Source organism: Ranitomeya variabilis, chromosome 1 (assembly GCF_051348905.1).
Source record: "Ranitomeya variabilis isolate aRanVar5 chromosome 1, aRanVar5.hap1, whole genome shotgun sequence".
Lineage (NCBI taxonomy): Eukaryota > Metazoa > Chordata > Amphibia > Anura > Dendrobatidae > Ranitomeya > Ranitomeya variabilis.
Window position 1 is genome coordinate 1,100,992,333 of NC_135232.1, and position 20,097 is coordinate 1,101,012,429.

Genomic DNA, 20,097 nt, shown 5'->3' on the forward strand with positions numbered 1-20,097 from the left:
TGCTTCTACATTTCCCAGTGATTTGGAGATTGTTATTTTTCATGAAACATTGTACTTTATGCTAGCGGAAAGTTTAGATTGAGAAGTCTTTTTTGTTTTTGGGAAAATATCTGAAATTCAATGAAAATTTTGAAAAAGTAGCAAATTTCAAATGCTTATATCCTTAAATCGATAGTCATACCACACAAAATAGTGAATTAATAACATTTCTCATATGTCTACTTTACATCAACATCATTTTTCACATGTCCTTTTATTTCATTAAGATGGTAGAAGGGTTAAAATTTATCAGCAATTTTTTTTTTTCTCAAGGAAATTTACAAATCCTATTTTTTACAGACCTATTCCTTTTCAAAGGGACTTTTTTTTACTATATAATTGTCTAAGGGTCACTTCGGTCTGTCTGTCCTTCTTTCTGGCACAGATATTCATTGGTCGCGGCCTCTGTCTGTCATGGAATCCAAGTCGCTGATTGGTCTCGCCAGCTGCCTGTCATGGCTGCCGCAACCAATCAGCGACGGCCACAGTCCGATTAGTCCCTCCCTACTCCCCTGCAGTCAGTGCCCGGCGCCCGCTCCATACTCCCCGCAGTCACCGCTCACACAGGGTTAATGTCAGCAGTAACGGACCGCGTTATGCCGCGGGTAACTCACTCAGTTACCGCCGCTATTAACCCTGTGTGACCAAGTTTTTACTATTGATGCTGCCCATGCAGCGTCAATAGTAAAAACATCTAATGTTAAAAATAATTTTAAAAAAAATCATATACTCACCTTCCGCCGCCTTTCCCGCTCCTCGCCACGCTCCGGCGACCACTCCATGCAAGCGGCAGGTTCCGGTAGCAAGGATGGTCTGCGAGAAGGACCTTCCATGACGTCACGGTCATGTGACCGCGACGTCATCACAGGTCCTGCGCGCATGCACGAGAAGGACCTGCCATGACGTCATGGTCATGTGACCGTGACACGGTCATGTGACCACGACGTCATCACAGGTCCTGCGCGAGAAGGAGGCGACAGAACTACAAGGGGCCCTGGAAGGTGAGTATATGTTTATTTTTTAACCTGTGACATACGTTGCTGGGCAATATACTACGTAAATGGGCAATATACTATGTGACTGGCCAATATACTACATGGCAGGGCAATATACTACGTGGCTGGGCAATATACTACGTGGCTCTGTGCTGTATACTACGTCGCTGTGCAATATACTATGTGGCTCTGCTGTATACTACGTCGCTGTGCAATATACTACGTGGCTGGGCAATATATACGTAACTGGGCAATATACTACGTGGGGTGTGCAATATACTACGTCGCTGTGCAATATACTACGTGGCTGGGCAACAGGTACGGACTGGGGCTGAAATTCAGCCTGGCATTTGAAGCCACACAGGCCCATGTTGTCCCCGTCCCCAAGAACCAGATGGGATATCTTACTAATATTACCCTGGATGGAGGAAAGAAAGATTTACTACAAGACCAATATTTCAAATGATACCCATGGCATGCTGGGGTAAGTGACGGAGTCAGTGACCTTGTGCTTCATCACAACTATTAACAGTATGGGTGTCCTGAGAACATTGATTCTGTTAACAATGTAGCAGACAAGGCAGCCCACAGCCAGACAGGCCCTTCTGGCATTTGCCAGAATTGCCCAATGGCCAGTCCGGCCCTGCTGGGCAATATACTACGTCACTGGGCAATATACTACGTCACTGGGCAATATACTACGAAACTGGGCAATATACTACGTCACTGGGCAATATACTACGTGGCTGGGCAATATACTACGTGGGCTGGGCAATATACTATGTGGGCTGGGCAATATACTACGTGGGCTGTGCAATATACTACATGGGCTGTGCAATATACTATGTGGGCTGTGCAATATACTACGTGGACATGCATATTCTAGAATACCCGATACGTTAGAATCGGGCCACCATCTAGTATATCATAAAAACCCACAGTTGCTTCAGAGATCTTCATAACATTTGGGTGTAATAATGAAAAATCATTTTTTTTCCAGTAAAAAGTTGTTTTGGCCACAAGTAATATTCACAAGGGGTAACAGAATGGACCACATATTTTTTGTTACTGCGATCTCCATACGGAATAAATAACATGACAGTTTTATAGTTCCGGCCGTTCTGACATTGGTGATACCAATTATGTGTCCTTTTTTTTAGCTTTTATAGAAAAACTACATTTTTAGTGGCAAAACAGCTTTTTGTGAATTTTCTGTTCTTCTTTTAGTGTTTCCATTTTTTCTCTTTAATGCATTCTATTATACTTTTTTTTTACTCTTGACTTAGTCTGATGGGACATGAATATTTTTTGTTTTGATCGCTTGTCTCATGCACTGCAGTTCTCATGTCTTCTGTTGGATCCATTTTCTATTGCTCTAATGCATCTATTATAAAAAGTGTGGTAACTTGAACATAGATTTGATTAAAATTTTACCATTTTGTGTTCACAGCTCCTATGCATATCTATGTGTGTCCATACTTACAGGCTACAAAAAAAGTGCAGTCTAATCCAACTCTCTTCCATCTTTCACTTTCATCTTCAAAACATGCTGTCAGCAGGATATCTCCGAACAGACAGATTCAGAAAGATTTGTTGACAAGCTCACATTGAGATGCAGGAGCCAAGGCAGGGATGTACATAGAAATCATAGGGTCCCATAACACACGTTCTAATTGTGCCCCCTTCCCTCCCCTCAAAAATAATATTCGGCAGGGTCGCAGGAGAGCATATCTCACAATTTTGTAGCCCTTACAAAGTAATTTTCTTCCTATTGAAGCCCCTAAATTCCTGTTTCATTGCCCCCATAAAGTATGATGCCAAAAAACTTTCCCCACAAACACTGCTTGATACCCCCACGATGAATTCCTCCACAGTACCCTCCACATGCACAGCATGCAGACCATTCTGTAATCCCCAGTCTCTCCACTGCAAAGTATGGTGACCCCAACATTGTATGATGCCCCAAAACACAGCCTTTCACACAATATGAAGGCCCTCATGCAGCCCTCCATACAGTATATTAGCCCTGCACACCCCACCACTCAGTACGATGGCCCCAACACAACCCTCCACAATTTATGATGGGCCCAAATAACCGTCAACATTGTACAAAGGCTTCCACTAGTCCTACAAACAATATAATGACCCATACACATGCATCCCACAGCATAATGGCCCTCGCACAACCCTCCACACAGTATAATGGACCCCACACAAACCTCCACACTGTAAAGCTGCACACTGACCTAACACAAACCTCCACATATTGCTTGCATACAGTATATTGGCCCCCACTAGACCTCCAAATAGTATAATGTTCACCAAAATAGGACTCCAAACCGTATACTAGCCCTACACACAGCCCTGTACACAGTTTAATAGTCCCCCACACAGAACTGAAAACAGTATAAGGCCCCCACATAGTACTCCAAACAGTATAATGGTCTCAACAAAGCCTTCCAAGCAGTATAATTTCCCCCCATACAGCCCTCCAAACAGTATAATGGCCCCCGCATAGCCTTCCATATAGTATATGACTTACAAGCCCCATAGTGGCCACATGGTCTGCTGCTATTGGCAATACGGCACTGAGTCAAGATATGAGAACGACTAAGTCATTCATTGAGCTAACTCATCTATTAAAACTCACCAAATTCCACCTTCGAGTTCTAAAAAGTGAAACACTCTTGATCTAGATGGAAAATGCAAAACCATTTTTAGTTTGAGACACTGGCAGATTGTAGAACCTTGATTAATGGGGAAATTGTCCAATGTTTTTTATCTAAATCGATTTAATCACCTAAAGATTATATATATATTTTTTCGGTAAGTTTCCCCCCATGTGAACTCCAGCGGTATATTCCGGAATGGCTTCCTTTTTCACTTCAGTCTTCATCTCTTTTCAATCTTCATAATTGACTCAGTTTGAGCACCGACTCATTCCTCAGGGTGGTAATTATGTTTCAACACATGGTCTTAACGTTAAAGTTTGTGAAAATAAAAATGATTTGTCGGAATATTACTTGAAACTGACAATTCTGTACTAATGTTTGGAACAGATTTGCATGACAATGACTTTAGATCAGAAAGCCGTAATCACAGCCGACAGAGCAGTATAACCTTGGTGTCAGAGGCATCAAACAATAACACGAAATAAACGGCACGTAACACACGAAGGGAAGAGAACAAAGACTACAGCGCCTACAAATAATGACTTAATTGTGCCAGTCTGATAAATGGTGACTATTGGCATGTAATGAGAATGACAGGCGGCTTTAAAGACCACTACGGCTGTGCGATTGGTAAAAAAAAGTTCTACTACACATCACAATAATACAAAAAGAATGAAAGCAGTGAAATAATTTAGGAAGAACACTTGGGCGTATTTATGAATGAATCTGCTCCTGTTCTTTGGCGAATTTCAGACTACTCATATTTATAAATTCGCTATTTTGCTCCCGATGGCTCGAAAGTGGGCATGATTTAGGAGTGTTCACATTTTAGACATATTTATGACTCGTTTTCAGCATAATGGGGGCAATTCATTAAGACTGATGTAGCGCATGCCAACTTTAATAAAGTGCTCGCTGGAGTACAGTCACCTATTTCACTTATCGGCATTTGCCCAAAGTGCCCGAACGTCAGACATTAATTAAGTAAAAGGTTACCCACCGTGCCCGTCACCAGAAATGTACTGGTCGAGGACTGGCATACATTTCTGGAGTAAGTTGGCCAGGAACAGCATGTAAAAGACAACTATGAAGTTGCACGAAAAATATTGCAACTTTTTACGGTGTTTACGCATAATCACTTCAGTGAAGCAATGAGACTGCTTTACATAGTGCTTTACATGTGAGGAGGGATATACATAATTAAAAAGAAGGACAATAATCTTAATCAACACAGAGGACACTGCCCGCGAGGGCTCACAATCTACAAGCGATGGGTGAGAATACAGTAGGCGAGGGTAGAGCTGGTGGTTTGGTCTATCGGTGGTTACTGCAGGTTGTAGGCTATGTATTGAGCGGTGACTATAGCCGCTACAGCATGCCTGTATGACTGAAAGTTGGAGGCTCTCGTGAGGAATAAAGTTAATTCTCTCCCGGAACCAGGGCCCAAAAAGTTCTACTTTGGTCTCATCTAACCAGAGCACTTCTTCCACATGCCATGTAGGGAATACAGCCACCATGTGGAAGAAGATCATCTGGTCAGATGAGACCAAACCAGTACTTTTGTGGCTAAATGCAAATGCTATGTGTGGCTGAAAATTAACACTGCACATTACCCTGAAAACACCATCCCCACCATCAAACATGATGGCAGCAGCATCATGTTGTGGGAATACTTTAATTCTGTAGGCACAGGAACCTGGTCAGAGTTGATGGTATGATGGATGGACTAAATATTGGGCAATTCTGGAGGAAAAACTGTTTAAGGCTGCATAATACTTGAGACTGGGGTGTAGGTTCACCTTTTAGCAGGACAACGTCCCTAAACATACTTTCAGAGCTATAATGGATGGTTTAGCATATTCAGTTATGCTGGTTGGCATCAAGATCACTTGGGAACTTTGGAGCTGATTATGCTGGATGGCTTGTGATAGTGGAATAGTGGAACCGAGTGTGCACCCAGTTACTTTGAAAGAGCAGAGCCAAGTCTGCAGACAGATAACCTGTAACCGCAGAACAAACTATTATGTATAGCAGAGATACACTTTAGGAAATATGACATAGAACCCAGTAAATTAACAGAGATTAATTTCTCTTATGGTACAAAATGTTTGGAAATATGGTATCCAGCATAGGGGATACTACTACCTAAATACTCAGGCAGCACACCGCTGATTGAGTTGGCCTATAAGACCTATACATGTGACATTATAGGTATGCACAAGGTTACAATAGTAGCCGAATAAGATAAGTCCCAAATTCATTGCTGCTTTTGATGGAAGCATCCAAACATACTAGATTACACAGTTCTATATGGTGTGATGTAGGGGTTGGTGGTAGGCTTTTGGGGAACATCCCTGATGGTCTAAAGAGATTTAAGGAATAATTACCAATTTACTAAGGAGATCTAGGATGGTATACAAATTAACATCTAATACAATGGTAAGGGAAATAATGGTTTTTGTTATGCTGGTCTAGGGTAGTAAACTGATTAAAGTGCTGAATACTGTTTGCTTTTTTACAATACAATGAAAACTCACAACAGTTCTTTGAGAAGACTCTGATACTTTTCAGATTTTCTGTGACTGATTTTTAGTTCCATCATATGTTATGCATACCAACTATTAAGGTTGGCGGAACGCACCGAGTATATATATGTATTATTAGGTGCGTTCGCAACCCGGGGTCCACCGTGCAGGACAGGAACCTGCTGCTGGCAAATGGCAGCGCTATAGGGCGGTATAAGCGAACTCTGTTAACTCCACAGAGTCGCTAGGAACAAGATGCTGTGCCCTGTTAACCTCACAGAAGTACACAGCTACCAACCAGGGCAAAATGTGGTCATGCAGTCAGAGAAAACAAACAACTCCTCACCGGAGGTGCCGGTATTCTAGCAGCTTATTTCAGCCAAGGCCCTGAATACACTCATACAAACTCCTCACCGGAGGTGCCGGCATTCTAGGGGCTTATTTCAGCCAAACCCTAACCACATCCAGACATGACCACACTGACGCTGAGCTCATAGACATTGGTTTGATACTAGCGCATGGCCGTATGGCCATGCAAACCTTTCATAGCTGCAGAAACTTTAGGACCTTCCTAGAGGACCAATGGGAGCTGCTACAGTATCTGAGCATGTGACCCCCGACCTCCAATGAGAGGTCTTACCCTGGGCATGCTCAGAAGGGGAAAAGCAGGACTTAGTCCCAGAGACATCTGCTCGCCGCTGACCAGTACTGGCTACAAAGGCAGAGCCTGGAAGAACAGTAGTAACCAGTAGCCCAGTATCAGCCTGAGCCAGACGCTGGGACAGACGTCTCCGCTGAGCAGGCTCCACTGCAGCTGGAGAAGAATGGGAGACCGCCGCGGAGGTGGTTCGAGATTCCCCCTGTGCAGAAGTGAGAACTCAACACCTAACACCAACTATCTTCTTTGGAAATCCCCCACTTACTTATAAGACCATTTTTCAATGTAATTTTGAGTGCTTCTCCCAAATAGGTTTCACTGTAAATTTTAGTAGATGCAATTTTTTTTCTAGATGTTACAGACTTGCTGCCAATTTGTGATCTGTTGGGAAAATCTGCCCATAAATTTTAGAATGGATCTTCACCTCTGCAGAATGATCGTTATGATGTGGGATGTGGAAAAGCCACAGATTTTAATCTTGAATTTCACCTTTGACAATGGACAAATGATAAGGTGACATCTATGCTAAAAAGAGTTTTACGTGTATTTTTTTCCCACAGATGGCCATCTTTTCCAACTCCTCCATACACAGGAAGACTTTGCTCGGCTGAGTGCCACTGTGATCTCTATGAGAGAGCCTCTACCAGACTCCTCTGGACATGGCTCATCTCCAAGGAGGAAAAAAGATAGGCTGCTGAAATTCAACAGGCCAGTTCCTTCTCATCTGTTAGGGGAGAGTTGGCCAAATCCCAGACTGTTGTTCAATCTTGCTGATATCGGCAGGTTTGTCCGACTTTAGTCTAATGTAGGGGTGAACAACCTTTTTGGGTCACAGAACTCCCATGAGTCAGGAAGGTAGAGGTACCCTTTTCTTGAGTTTGAAGTCCATGAGGAGACTATGCTTTCAGCTCTTTCCATTGTAGTACATGCCAAACGCTGAAGCAGTTGAGTGTATCCCTCAAGAACTGCAATATTACCAAATTATTACCTTCTAAGTCATTTATTGCACATTGAAAGTATGTGCCATAAATCTCTCATATGAGAGGAGGCTGGAGGTATCACTCATGCGCGTTTCGAGGTCACGCAGGACCTCTTCATCAGAACAAACCTAGTGACTAGGTGACTTCGACTAGGTTTGTCCTGATGAAGAGGTCCTGAGTCATCTCAAAAAGCATTGACTTTTAAGCCTGTTTAATAAATGTCGTCAATTTTATCTATGAGCCATCGTAAGCAGCGCATAAGTAATACCTCCAGCTTCCTCTCGTTACCTTGGTCTACTATCTGACCGGTATATGTGCAGCAGCTGTATACATGTCCGTTATGTGTTGCTTTTAACAGCCCAATAAGGTGAGTGCATTCCTCTTATTTGACACTCCATTGTCACCAGATAAGATCCTATTGCGCTTTATTTGTTCCCAGTTTTTCCTCTTTGATAAATATCTCATAGTTGCTGGTTCCATTTATAAGACTCCCATGAGTCAGGAAGGTAGAGGTACCCTTTTGCTACCCACTACTGGTCTTCTCCATGTCACGAAAAATACATGCGACCAGACACTATCATGTCGGTGAGCAGATGATTAGGGGGCCACAGAGAAGGGCACTGCAGGCCACATATGGCCCCTGGTCTGCAGGTTGTGCACCCATAATCTAATGTATCTGAGGACCTTCCACTTTCAGAGCTCCAAGTTTTGTGATTTCAATTACACCGGCATAGATTTAAATGACAACATTCAGGCTGTCTATGGTCACCACTAGGGAAAACTGACTGTATCAGGAACTTTGACTCTTATCATTTAGGGGGTTAGCTGTATTCATCATTTAAACAATAACTAAGTTACAATGACTGGGCAGACACAGCCCTTAGGAAAAAGTGGAGCTGTTTTTTTTATTTAACCCTAGGCATGTAATTTATTTTTTTATTCAATCCATTCATCTATTAAAAGATATCTGCATCCTATATAAATGAACTATATATTATAAAATTGTTGGAAAACGTTGGCCAAAACTGATACGTTCTATTATTCTTTGTGCATGGACTGCGGGGGTGGGGTCTGACATAGGAAATTACTCTTGAATATTCTTTTAATACTTGAGTTGTGCCCCACCCCTGAGGTCTTGCACTAGACACAACATCAACCATAGTACATGACTAGAGCGTCCATTAAGACTGAGCCAATTGGCTGAACCTTTATATATCTGCGATTAGTGTTTTCTTACACAATGACTAATTGCAAAATATTTTCAGAACAGCACAATTTAATAATCACATATTAGACATTTAATTAGAGCACCGCTGAATTTAATCAATTGTGAGGAACAGAGGCTTTAAGGAGCTTTGTAACAAATAAATACATTAATAATGGCTGATTGTAAACACCGAGCGTTCATTAGGGACTGGATGACAATAATCAGCCTTGTGTTGTGCAAACCTGTAGGAGTCGGTAGTATTTACATAAATTAAAATGATGTCATCTTGCTAATTGGGGGACTGCAACAATGTAGCACAATCTAGTGCTCGAATTCCTGAACAGTGCAGTGCCCCAGTGACAACAGTGGCAATGTATGAAATAATAATGAGGTTTTATACATGGATGACACGATAAGCTTTTTATACGGGATGTGGGTCTGAAAAGATAATGCATTTGGATAGATATGGAAAAGTGACTGTAGCTTGGGTTAGTTCTTGTTCTTATAGCTGCTTCTCCGGGGACATCCTCTGACATGACATTATAGTTGAACCCTGCATAATAGGCCATCATAGACCTATGATAAACACTAGAGATTATGAACGAAAATGAGGATAAAACAATTGGTTGTATATTGAATAAGAGCTTTGGGGACAATGTTTGGCAAAGCGACTGGACTCTCTCCTTTTCGAAAACTTGGACATCCACCAACACTTATTTATGTCCGAAGTTGAAGCCTGTGCGCTCATGTGTCTCACCTAGATTAACTAACATTACATTTTTTAAACCAGCCTAAGATAAAAAAGGGTGATTTGTACCAAATTGGTGTATTTAGTTTTAGTTATAAAAATCTAAAAAATTCCAAAGCAACGGACGTTCTCCTCCAAGGATTATCTTTATGGTTTATTGCTTACAAAAGGTTAAAAGTCCATGCAACGTTTCGACACCACAGGTCGTTTTTCAGACCAAATGTAGGAAGAGTTAGGAATATGAAATCTACAAGTGCTAGGAGTAATTGTACATGTGCTGCAATATTTGAGCCATTTTCAGCTTTTCTTTTCAGCAGAATAGTATAAAACGTGGAGACCACATCTATTTTTGTGAGACCGCAACCACTTCTTGGAGAACATATTTATTTTTCTCTGTGTTTTTCAAATTTGAAAAAGAAAATTAAAATTCTAATTTTAAAACTTTTTAAACTACGGTTACACCAAAAACTGTAAACTGATAAACATTGGTGTATATACACAGTGAACAATTTATTAATTTATTGAAGTAGTAGCAAACCATATATCATAGATCGAGATGAACAAGTCTGAAAAACTACAGATTTGCCAAATCTCGTGGATTTTACCAGGAAAATCGATTCACAGCTATGTCACAATTTTCATATTCATATTTTTAAAATATTTAGAAAACCATTTATCCTTTCCTTTATGCAAATACTTGATACTTTGTGTTGGTATATCACATAAAACACAAATAATATACTTTTAAGTTTGTGGGTGTAACGTGAAAAATTGGAAAAGTTTACAGGGTATGAATACTTTTTCAAGGCACTGTATATATTAGATAGATAGATAATAGATAGATAATAAATAGATAGATAGATGATAGATAATAGATAATAGATAGATATGAGATAGATAGATGGATAGAGAGATATATAGATAATATAGAAAATCTATAACTATATATAAATCAGAATATAAAATGAAAAATAATAAAATTCCTCAGGATTTTCCAGTTGACTACCTAAATATCGCTGCATATTCAAGCTTTACATTCCAGAACCTATACATTATCCTGAATGTATACACTTATTCATGTATTATAGTGAAATTTATCCCACCAGCTGAAACATTTATATTTTATGTGAACGCTGAAAGAAAATCCAAGAAAAATAAAGCAATGGGACTGAGAAACATCCACGGCACTTTCTTATTTCGTGTTCTTCGGTTCACAGCTTACTATGATAAATGACTCAATGCAAGAGTTTGGTCTGAGTGCTAAAGTAGCCTCCCATTACAATGCCATAAAGCAATTTTCCTGAAGGGCTATTAGAGGCCGTTCTGCGCTAGGAGAGGGGGGAAGGAGCAACAGGATCCTCTCTGATTTCTGGAAAAAAGCTTTAGTAACCTGGTGACATGAGTACTCTGCTCCATAGATTTACCCCAGGCTGTAATTGTGATCCTTTATAGGTTGCTGAATAACAAGCTCTACCAGGTACTTGCTGTAATGTTCCTCATTATTCACATTTATACTATTGGTGCAAACCAACAACTCCCTAGATCCTATGAAGTATCTGTCTGACATTCTGCTTCCAGTTCTACCCTGATATTATTGGCAGGACTTCACCATGACCAGAGACCTTTCTATTGGCAAATTTGTCTCCTGGCCTTAGACAGACAATGTGCTGTGCACTATGATATGAGGCTACACGGGGCCTTAAGAAAAAGCTAAAACAACAGGGGTGTTACACACCTGTCCCTGGTCTTTCCTCTGCTCCATCTGCCCTGGTCCATTGAACTTTCTTGTCCTCCATGCAGAGCTTTGCAGATGGTCTGGCGTGCTTCTATGTGATGAACTGTCTGGGCTTATTTAAGGGCTTCTAAGACAAACACCCGGGCATTGGCATTGAAGTGGGGCTAGACTAGCAGTTTGTGTGTGCACAACAACCTGATTGCAGGATGCAGGATGTCTCCTGTAGAACAGAAGCTTCTAGTGCTTCTTCCTACTTGTCTATGGCTTCTAGTGACTCCAGAGTTCTGTTGGCTACCTGTCCAAGGTTCTCCTGGACCTCTTCTTTTTATCTACAGTTTTCAGGATGTCTTCCCGGCTGTGTGCGGCTTCCTTGGTTCCTGACTTTCCCGTTACTCCAGAGTGTTATCTACGGCTTGCCTGTTGTTTCCAGACATCCTCCGCCTGCCTGCGGTTTCCTGACATCTTTCTCTTGCCTGCACTTCACCTGCTTGCCTGCGGTTTTGTGAAGTCCTCCACCTGCCTGCGGTTTCCAGCACTCCACCAGATTGCCTGCGGTTTCCTTACATCCTCTATGGTCTTTCCTATTTTCCAGCATTCCACCTGTCTACCTACAGTTTCCAATCCCTCTACACACCAACCTGCTGCATCGAAGACCGTGAACCTTGTGCCCACCTGGACCTTGGGCTTAGACCAGAGATGTCAAACTTAAAGACACAGAGGGACAAAATTAAAAGTTTGGACAAAGTCGCCGCCCAACCTTGATAATTTTTAAAAAATGTCTACAATTGAGGAAGTTTTTCCTTATCAAATATAACGATGAACTTTTTCATATGGAAGCAAACTTAATGGGGTTGTACCATGAAGAAAGATAATTTTAATTAATATATCTTAGAATCAAATATTGGAATAACATACAGTAATGTGTTATGTAGGAGTAGTAAAAAGCATTTGGCCCAGTGGCCTAATTGAAATATTAACTAACAAAGGATAACAAATCTTGAATAATACAGATAATAAAGTGTAATGCCAACAAAAGTGCCCCCAAACACAGTGAATTTATTCACATGCACGGTATGATGACTCTACTGTACCCCCCGACAAAGAATGGTGACACCATCACACTATGATTCTCCAACTGTAATTCCCATTCAACCTTTCATACAGTATAATGGCCACACAAAAACAGTGCTCCATACAGTATAATGGCTCCACATAGTCCTCCATACAGTATAATAGTTCCCACATATCCCTCACTACAGTATTATGGCCGCACATAGTGCTCCATACAGTATAATGGTCCCACATAGTTTTACATACAATATAATGTGCACGACTTAGTGCTCCATACAGTATAATGGCTCCACATAGTCCTCCATACAGTATAATAGTTCCCACATAGCCCTCACTACAGTATTATGGCTAAACATAGTGCTCCATACAGTATAACAGTTCCCACATAGCCCTCACTACAGTATAAAGGCCCCAAAGAGTGCTACATACAGTATAATGGTATCACATAGTGCTACATACAATATAATGGGCACGACATAGTGCTCCATACAGTATAATGGGCACCACATAGTGCTACATACAGTATAATGGCCCCACATAGTGCTCCATACAGTATAATGGGCACCACATAGTGCTATATACAGTATAATGGCCCCACATAGTGCTCCATACAGTATAATGTGTTGTGAACTCTGTTTTCAGGCTCCCTCTTGTGGTCACAGGTGGTATGGTTTGACTTTTGCTTTGGGCTCCCCCTGGTGGCCTTATTTGTTATCCTGCTGGTCAGCTGTCTCGTTATCCTCTGGGAGGTGCCTATATAGCTCTGTTTTACTTCCACTTGTCGCCGGCTGTCAATGTAATCAGTGCTACTCAGATTCCTTCTGACTACCTTGCTCCCAGTCCATCCAAGACAAGCTAAGTTTTGTTTGCTCATTTTTTGATCAGCAGTGTTTATCATGTTTTCTTCTCCAGCTTGCTAAAATGTGATTCCTTCGCTTGCTGGTTGCTCTAGTGGACTGAGTTTCTCCCCACACACCGTTAGTTGGTGCGTGGGTTCTTGAAATCTCAGGATGGATATTTTGTAAGGGTTTTTTGTTGATCGCATAGACCCCTGCTCTATTTTCTGCTTTCTAGTACTAGTGGGCCTCTTTTGCTGAATCTGATTTCATCCATATGTGTGTGCCTTCCTCTTACTTCACCGTTAATATTTGTTGGGGGCTTCTATATCTTTGGGGATTATTTCTCTGGAGGCGAGCGAGGTCTTTCTTTCTCTTTAGGGGTAGCTAGTTCCTCAGGCTGGCTCGAGACGTCTAGGAATTTTTTAGGCGCGTTCACCGGCTACCTCTAGTTGTGTTGGATAGGTTCAGGTTTGCGATCAGTCCAGTTACCATCTCCCTAGAGCTTGTACTAAGTTTAATCACTTGCTGGTCTATTTGTGATCCTCTGCCACTAAAGGATCTGTTATGATCCCAATGGTAGAGGATCTCAGGGTTTTCAGCAAAGTCTGCAAACATAAAAAACCAGCTCATAGGGAGGTGGTAACTGAGCTGACCGCATACCTGATCCTAGCCCACAACTAATAGCAGCCGGGGAACGTACCTACGTTGGTTCTAGACGTCTCGCGCCAGCCGGAGAACTAACTAACCCTTTCAGAGAAAATCAGACCTCACTTGCCTCAAGAGAAAGGTACCCCAAAGTAGATACAGGCCCCCAACAAATAATAACGGTGAGGTAAGAAGAAAGGACAAACGTAAGTATGAACTAGATTCAGCAAAGAGAGGCCCACTATATAATAGCAGAAATATAGAAAGCGGACTTATGCGGTCAGCGAAAAACCCTACAAAAATATCCACGCTGAATATCTAAGAACCCCCGCACCGACTAACGGTGTGGGGGGAGAATATCAGCCCCCTAAGAGCTTCCAGTGAAAACAGGAATCACATTATGAACAAGCTGGACAAAAAACTGAACAATACAAATGAACAAAAATAAGAAAGCAGGACTTAGCTTATCTTGCAAAAATCAGGACCAGTAGACAGGAGCAACCAGACAAGGACTGATTACATTGATGCCAGGCACTGGACTAAGAATCCAGGAAGTTTAAATAGGAACACCCAGGGTCTAACGAACCAGGTGACTACAAACCTGGGGAAAGAATATCCAAGTGCCATACCGCTAGTGACCACAAGAGGGAGCCAAAAAGTATAGTTCACAACAGTACCCCCCCTTTAAGGAGGGGTCACCGAACCCTCACTACGACCACTAGGGCGATCAGGATGGGCGGCGTGAAAGGCACGAACCAAATCGGCCGCATGAACATCAGAAGCGACCACCCAGGAATTATCCTCCTGACCATAGCCCTTCCATTTGACCAGATACTGAAGCCTCCGTCTAGAGAGACGAGAATCTAAGATCTTCTCCACCACGTACTCCAACTCGCCCTCAACCAAGACCGGAGCAGGAGGGTCAACAGCAGGAACCACAGGCACAATGTACCGCCGCAACAAAGACCTATGGAACACATTGTGAATGGCAAACGACACAGGAAGATCCAAACGAAAAGACACCGGATTAAGGACCTCCAAAATTATATAAGGACCAATAAAGCGAGGCTTAAACTTAGGAGAGGAAACCTTCAGAGGGATATACCGAGAAGACAACCAAACCAAATCCCCAACACGAAGTCAGGGACCCACACCGCGGCGGCGGTTGGCAAAATGCTGAGCCTTCTCCTGTGACAACTTCAAGTTGTCCACCACATGATTCCAAGTCCGCTGCAACCTATCAACCATGGAATCCACCCCAGGACAGTCAGAAGGCTCAACATGACCTGAGGAGAAACGAGGATGAAAACCAGAGTTGCAGAAAAATGGCGAAACCAAAGTAGCGGAACTAGCCCGATTATTGAGGGCAAACTCAGCCAATGGCAAGAAGGTCACCCAATCATCCTGATCCGCAGAAACAAAACATCTCAAATAAGCCTCCAGCGTCTGATTAGTTCGCTCCGTTTGGCCATTAGTCTGAGGATGAAAGGCAGACGAGAACGACAGATCAATGCCCATCTTAGCACAAAAGGATCGCCAGAATCTGGACACAAACTGGGATCCTCTGTCAGACACGATATTCTCAGGAATGCCGTGCAAACGAACCACATTCTGAAAAAACAAAGGAACCAGATCGGAAGAGGAAGGCAACTTAGGCAAGGGCACCAAATGGACCATCTTGGAAAACCGATCACACACCACCCAGATAACAGACATTCCCTGAGACACCGGAAGATCTGAAATAAAATCCATGGAAATGTGTGTCCAAGGCCTCTTCGGGACGGGCAAGGGCAAAAGCAACCCACTGGCACGAGAACAGCAAGGCTTAGCCCGAGCACAAGTCCCACAGGACTGCACAAAAGAACACACATCCCGTGACAAGGAAGGCCACCAAAAGGACCTAGCCACCAAATCTCTGGTACCAAAAATCCCAGGATGCCCTGCCAACACCGAGGAATGAACCTCGGAAATAACTCTGCTGGTCCATTTATCAGGAACAAACAGTCTGTCAGGTGGACAAGGGTCAGGTCTACCAGCCTGAAATCTCTGCAACACACGTCGCAAATCAGGAGAAATGGCCGACAATATTACTCCCTCTTTAAGAATACCAGCCGGCTCTGAGAGTCCAGGAGGGTCAGGCACAAAGCTCCTAGAGAGAGCATCAGCCTTCACATTTTTCGAACCAGGCAGGTATGAGACCACAAAGTCAAAACGGGAGAAAAACAATGACCAACGAGCCTGTCTAGGATTCAGGCGTTTAGCAGACTCGAGATACATCAGATTTTTGTGATCAGTCAAGACCACCACACGATGCTTAGCTCCCTCGAGCCAATGACGCCACTCCTCAAATGCCCACTTCATGGCCAACAACTCCCGATTACCAACATCATAGTTCCGCTCAGCAGGCGAAAAGTTCCTGGAAAAGAAAGCACATGGTCTCATCACAGAGCAACCAGAGCCTCTCTGCGACAAAACAGCCCCTGCGCCGATCTCAGAAGCATCCACTTCAACCTGAAAGGGAAGTGAGACATCAGGCTGGCACAAAACAGGCGCCGAAGTAAACCGACGCTTCAGCTCCCGGAAGGCCTCCACGGCCGCAGGAGCCCAATTAGCAACATCAGAACCTTTCTTGGTCATATCCGTCAGAGGTTTAACAACGCTAGAAAAGTTAGCAATAAAACGACGGTAGAAATTAGCAAAACCCAAAAACTTCTGAAGACTCTTAACAGACGTGGGTTGAGTCCAATCATGAATAGCTCGGACCTTGACTGGGTCCATCTCCACAGCAGAAGGGGAAAATATAAAACCCAAAAAGGAAACCTTCTGCACTCCAAAGAGACACTTTGAGCCCTTCACAAACAAAGCATTATCGCGCAAAACCTGAAACACCATCCTGACCTGCTTTACATGAGAATCCCAATCATCAGAAAAAACTAAAATGTCATCCAGATAAACAATCACAAATTTATCTAGATACTTCCGGAAGATGTCATGCATAAAGGACTGAAACACTGAAGGAGCATTAGAGAGCCCAAAAGGCATCACCAAGTACTCAAAATGACCTTCGGGCGTATTAAATGCAGTTTTCCATTCATCTCCCTGCTTAATGCGCACAAGGTTGTACGCACCACGAAGATCTATCTTGGTGAACCACTTGGCACCCTTAATCCGGGCAAACAAGTCCGACAATAGTGGCAAAGGATACTGAAATTTAACCGTGATTTTATTCAGAAGCCGATAGTCTATACAAGGTCTCAAAGATCCGTCTTTCTTGGCCACAAAAAAGAATCCCGCACCAAGAGGGGAAGAGGATGGACGAATATGTCCTTTCTCCAAAGACTCCTTTATATAAGAACGCATCGCGGCATGCTCAGGTACCGACAGATTAAATAATCGTCCCTTAGGAAACTTACTACCAGGAATCAAATCTATAGCGCAGTCACAGTCCCTATGAGGAGGAAGAGCACTGGACCTGGACTCACTGAATACATCCTGATAGTCCAACAAATACTCAGGAACTTCTGAAGGAGTGGAGGAAGCAATAGACACTGACGGGGAATCGCAATGAATACCCTGACAACCCCAACTTGACACAGACATAGCCCTCCAATCCAAAACTGGATTATGGGCCTGTAACCATGGCAGACCCAAAACGACCAAATCATGCATCTTATGCAGAACAAGAAAACGAATCACCTCCCGATGTTCAGGAGTCATGCACATGGTCACTTGTGTCCAATACTGCGGTTTATTCTCCGCCAATGGCGTAGCATCAATCCCTCTAAGAGGAATAGGATTTTCTAAAGGCTCCAGGACAAAACCACAGCGCTTGGCAAACGACAAGTCCATAAGACTCAGGGCAGCACCTGAATCCACAAACGCCATAACAGGGTAGGAAGACAATGAGCAAATTAAAGTCACAGACAAAATAAATTTAGGCTGCAAGTTACCAATGGCGACAGGACTAACAAACTTTGTTAGGCGTTTAGAGCATGCTGATATAACATGTGTAGAATCACCACAGTAAAAACACAACCCTTTCTGACGTCTATGATTTTGCCGTTCAGTTCTAGTCTGAATTCTATCACATTGCATTAAGTCAGGTGTCTGTTCAGACAACACCGCCAGAGGATTAGCGGATTTGCGCTCCCGCAAACGCCGATCAATTTGAATGGCCAGCGTCATAGAATCATTCAGACCTGCAGGAATGGGGAAGCCCACCATCACATTCTTAATGGCTTCAGAAAGGCCATTTCTGAAATTTGCGGCCAGAGCACACTCATTCCACTGAGTAAGCACGGACCATTTCCGAAATTTTTGGCAATACACTTCAGCTTCATCCTGGCCCTGAGAGATAGCCAGCAAAGCCTTCTCTGCCTGAATTTCAAGATTGGGCTCCTCATAAAGCAATCCGAGAGCCAGAAAAAACGCATCAATATTTGCCAATGCCGGATCTCCTGGCGCCAATGAGAAAGCCCAATCCTGAGGGTCGCCCCGCAAGAAGGAGATAACAATTTTAACTTGCTGAGCTGAGTCTCCAGACGAACGAGGTCTCAAAGATAGAAACAATTTGCAATTATTCCTAAAATTCCTAAATTTAAATCGATCTCCAGAGAACAGCTCAGGAATAGGTATCTTCGGCTCTGACATAGGACTGCTAATAACAAAATCCTGAATGCCCTGCACATGTGCAGCAAGCTGATCCACACTAGTAATCAGAGTCTGAACATTCATGTCTGCAGCAGAGCTTCAAGCCACTCAGAGGTAAAGGGTTAGTTAGTTCTCCGGCTGGCGCGAGACGTCTAGAACCAACGTAGGTACGTTCCCCGGCTGCTATTAGTTGTGGGCTAGGATCAGGTATGCGGTCAGCTCAGTTACCACCTCCCTATGAGCTGGTTTTTTATGTTTGCAGACTTTGCTGAAAACCCTGAGATCCTCTACCATTGGGATCATAACAGAATGCCAGGCCCTGGACTAAGAATCCAGGAAGTTTAAATAGGAACACCCAGGGTCTAACGAACCAGGTGACTACAAACCTGGGGAAAGAATATCCAAGTGCCATACTGTTGTGAACTATACTTTTTGGCTCCCTCTTGTGGTCACTAGCGGTATGGCACTTGGATATTCTTTCCCCAGGTTTGTAGTCACCTGGTTCGTTAGACCCTGGGTGTTCCTATTTAAACTTCCTGGATTCTTAGTCCAGGGCCTGGCATTCTGTTATGATCCCAATGGTAGAGGATCTCAGGGTTTTCAGCAAAGTCTGCAAACATAAAAAACCAGCTCATAGGGAGGTGGTAACTGAGCTGACCGCATACCTGATCCTAGCCCACAACTAATAGCAGCCGGGGAACGTACCTACGTTGGTTCTAGACGTCTCGCGCCAGCCGGAGAACTAACTAACCCTTTCAGAGAAAATCAGACCTCACTTGCCTCAAGAGAAAGGTACCCCAAAGTAGATACAGGCCCCCAACAAATAATAACGGTGAGGTAAGAAGAAAGGACAAACATAAGTATGAACTAGATTCAGCAAAGAGAGGCCCACTATATAATAGCAGAAATATAGAAAGCGGACTTATGCGGTCAGCGAAAAACCCTACAAAAATATCCACGCTGAATATCCAAGAACCCCCGCACCGACTAACGGTGTGGGGGGAGAATATCAGCCCCCTAAGAGCTTCCAGCGAAAACAGGAATCACATTATGAACAAGCTGGACAAAAAACTGAACAATACAAATGAACAAAAATAAGAAAGCAGGACTTAGCTTATCTTGCAAAAATCAGGACCAGTAGACAGGAGCAACCAGACAAGGACTGATTACATTGATGCCAGGCACTGGACTAAGAATCCAGGAAGTTTAAATAGGAACACCCAGGGTCTAACGAACCAGGTGACTACAAACCTGGGGAAAGAATATCCAAGTGCCATACCGCTAGTGACCACAAGAGGGAGCCAAAAAGTATAGTTCACAACAAGGATCATAA

General features: G+C 43.0%; 1 protein-coding gene across 3 annotated transcripts in view; it reads right to left on the reverse strand.

The window, feature by feature from the left end:
• Positions 1-20,097, reverse strand: part of SORCS2 (sortilin related VPS10 domain containing receptor 2) — a 1,081,958-nt gene that overhangs the window by 543,234 nt on the left and 518,627 nt on the right. The gene's annotated exons all lie outside the window — the stretch shown is intronic.